Below are 4,246 nucleotides of genomic sequence, written 5' to 3'. Positions count from 1 at the left end.
TGGATTATGCATTAGCAGCCTGCTTGTGGTGTACAAAAGTCTTATCCATTCCTTCTTGGATTATATATTGTCAACCTGCTTGTGGTGTACCAAAGTCTTATCCATTCCTTCTTGGATTATGCATTGGCAATCTGCTTGTGGTGTACCAAAGTCGTATTCATTCCTTCTTGGATTATGCATTGTCAGTGATCAATATGAGTGCTACACAGCAACTATACAAAAACACCTGTTAAAAACTGGTCAAAGGTTGTACTACACTTACTTCCATCAATGTCCTATTGCACCTCGTAGCTTAAGCAGCATCACTGAACATCAACAGTGCTTACAAGCAAAATTCTTTACAAGTGTATTGCAGTGTAAATACCACACATTCTATAATCAAGCAACTGACATTTTCATTTGAGACGTTCTAGCTTCTCAACGATCCTTCAGATACCAACCAAGCAAGAGATTGCCAAAAAGTCACATGAGACAATCATAGGTGAACAGGTGCTATACAGCTAACATTGAAATAACTTGTCCACAACAGATCTCTAATTTCTCAATATGTAATAAACATATGATGCCACTTGAATCTATGGAACTTAGTTTTGACAGAAAATGTAGAGACTGGGTAGAGGGTGAATCAGAAAAAAACAAAAAAACATCAGCATCAGTTTAAAGACAATGGTGGACAATCATCTGCCATCAAAGTCACAGAAGGTTCTTACATCAAATATAGTGAGAGAGATGATTGAGTATTCATTGTTTTGCAAAGAAAAAAAAAGATTTACATAAGGTTGGTGGAGTTTTCCATAAGCAGTACAAAATTGGAGCTTGAAGCCATAAAGCAATTTTTCTCTTGATTGCTGAAAACAGTGAACTACGAATAGACAATGCCACCATGATACTGTTTGCAATTGATTCATAGGGAGTATTTAATAAAGTTCAAAGCGTTTGTTCCCAAGACAGATGGCAGAAAGCAAAGAAACTGCACTGTAGGACCATATCACCTGGAAGTACATGCCAGGTCATGCAGGAGTAAAGCTAAACGAGGAAGCTGATGAAATGACACTTTGTCAACTCCAGCATAATTCTACTGGCAGGTTATTGACCTCCTATGCACTAGTAAGGTAAAGATGGCAACCGTGGAAGGTCTTCATTGGCATTCATAGGGAATGAAAACTGCAGGAAATGTACTGTATGGTGTAGTTAGGAAAGCCAAATATGGAGAATCAGTAAAAACAATACACAGCCAGAAGGTCATTGATAACATCAATAAAGGAACTTTCCTCTACTTATTGTGAAGCAGCCGGTCTTCACATGAGAAGTCGACACTCTTGTCAACTAATTTTAACCTCAACTTCGAAAAACATTTCACAATCTTTCATGGATAAATTTATGTTATCATGAAAAAAAAACAGTGCTGTTCTGCTTAAAGCAAATACAAAATACTAGTGCATTGTACAGTATATTCGCATTTATTTTTTATTTTATTTAATCATTATTTTATAAATATCAAGTCGGCCATTTAGTTGCAATCAGTCATTGGTTGTATGGGTGTCACATGTGCATTTCGATAATTATTTCCAATATTGTATATATATATATAATATATATATGATGATTGCAACTGTTGGGCGCATTCTTTAGGTATTTCATAAAAGGAAAAATACGAAGTCCAGTCCATTTAAAGGTAGCAAAAACATTTTATTTCTTGAATTTCAAAAACTACAGTTGGCCTACTCAACATACACCAATAAGCTTAACTTCACAAATAAACTACGTCTGAATAAATATTCCATTTACTTGTTAAATTTTTATCTTTTTCTATTTTTTTCAAAACACAGACTCACTACCCACGTCACTGGACTAGCAAATGGACTAACAGCCTAGCAGTAACAGGCAGATCGACTAAATTATTCACAGATTACCCTTTAACTGATTAACTAATTGAATAAGTCCATGTACTTAAATTCGTTTTTTTATATATATGGCTGAAATTGCTTCCTAAACTTTAGAGAAAGTTCTAGACATTAAGGCCACACCAGTCACGTTAAATTCAATTCCGACTGAACAACAGCCAGTGGCACAGCGGTATGTCTGAAGACTTACAATGGTAGACACCGGGTTTCGATACCCGTGGTGAGCAGAGCACAGATAACCCTTTGTGTAGCTTTGTGCTTAACTACAAATAAACAACAATATAAGTTTTAGAAAATTTGTATTAAAAACAGAGGAGATAGCACTATTAAACAAATTTATTCAGTATTACTTTTCTTTAATAAGTCCTTTAAGACTGCTTACATATTAGTCACATTTTGAATAATACTGAAAATACCATCCTCTTTACATATCAGACTCTCAAATGTTTTATTTTGTTCCCTCTCAGTTTATGACTAGTTAGTTCTTAATGTAGGACTTACTTCGTTATTTTATTTAGGCGTAGAATGCATGCTTGTTTTTTGTTGTTCTTATTAAACAAACGTGATAAATCACCCTTCTAAGAAACTTAACGAAGTTAAGGCAGTTTAACTTACCTGTGACTTCAAGCTAGGTTCTCAGATTTCTTGTTATGTGTAATTTATTTGTGTTTCATTCTGCATATAAACCGTTTTTGTTAGCGTTGAATGGACTAGACTTTACAAACGAAAATAGTATCCATTTTAATAATAGGTATGAAGATTTTATATGCAGGTCTACAGATATTTTAGTAAATTAAAAGAGGCTTGCGAGAATAAAGATTAGTTTGGTTGTTTGAAGTTAAGCGCAAAGCTACACAATGGGCTATCTGTGCTATGCCCACCCCGGGTATCGAAACCCGGATTCTAGCGTTGTAAGTCCGCAGACATACAACTGTGCCACGTGGGGGGGGGGGAATAAAGATTAATAAAATTAATAACGTTTTGATAAACAAAGGTGAAAGAACTTTACATTATAAGTTTGCTTTAGATTGTTTCATTTGCTAATGGCCAAACGATTTGATCATCCCAGCGTAAGTGCTCTTAGTAGACGAAATGTAATAGAAAAATTGATTTAAATAAGTGTAGTGTAGCCTAACTTTACCAATTCATGTTATGTTGATCTTCAAGAATTTAGTTCTGTAGCGGCCCAGATCTTAGTTCAAAGAAAGATTCATATTAAACTAGAATCAAATTAAAATTCATATTAAACTAGAATCAAATTAATCTAATTTCATTCTATTCCTTTGAACTCAACTTTAAGTTTCGAAATTTTTCTCATTAACAGAATCTAGAGATTTTATTCACGTAGAGAAAAGATATATATTAAAAACAGTTTTATTTTCAAGAATTACATTAAGAAAAAACATCCATTCGAGCATGTTTACTGTAAGCTAGGTCATTAACTACGAGGTAAACGTACTTTGTACAGAGGTCCCTGGCACGCGGTGCTCGTGCCCTGAATCCCCAGTTGGTGTGTTGAAAAATAAGAACATGATCGATATTTTACTGAAACGCCGAAAATTCCTGCGACTATGGGCCCGAGCCCCCAATATTTTAAGCACCTAGCAACGCCTTTAACTTTGTTGTTTCGACGAAAAAAAGAGATTCTGAAATTGGAAGAATAATTATTGATAGGCTATAAATGCAAATAGCGCTGTTAATTCCATAAGATGTTAACTAATCCAAGGTAAGGTATTAGTTATTCCTTGTTACATTAGAGGTCGCCACCATTACTTATCAATCCAACGATTCATATATCACACAAGTATGTTGCATATGAAAACTGTAAAAAGTAGAATATTATAAAAACTATAACTAGAGTAAACGGACTTTCAGAAAACAATAAATGTAATCAACTACTTTACTGTAGTTATGATCATGTAGTCTAGATATTTGGTTTAAAACTTAATGTAAATGAACTTAACAAGACCCTATACATTTAATTAAAAAATGCATTTTCCACCGTATTTATGATCAGTTCATAAATATTTTGTATTTCGTTTATAGGGAACGGTGAAACTAGGAAATTTCCTGATCAAAATATTGTTCTTTTATTACTACTGAAACTACCATTCTTAAAGTGTTGTGTTTAGTTACACTTGATAAATGAAAATTAGCATATATTTAACAAGTTTGTTCCCATAAGACTTTGGTAGGTTATAACAACTAATATATATATATGTGTGTGTGTGTGTGTGTGTGGTGGAAGATTATAACAACTAATATATATGTGTGTGTGTGTGGTGGAAGATTATAACAACTAATATATATGTGTGTGTGTGGTGGAAGGTTATAACAACGAA

This window comes from Limulus polyphemus, unplaced genomic scaffold, assembly GCF_000517525.1.
Source record: "Limulus polyphemus unplaced genomic scaffold, Limulus_polyphemus-2.1.2 Scaffold5048, whole genome shotgun sequence".
Taxonomy (NCBI): Eukaryota; Metazoa; Arthropoda; class Merostomata; order Xiphosura; family Limulidae; genus Limulus; species Limulus polyphemus.
Note: the sequence above shows the minus strand (reverse complement) of the source record.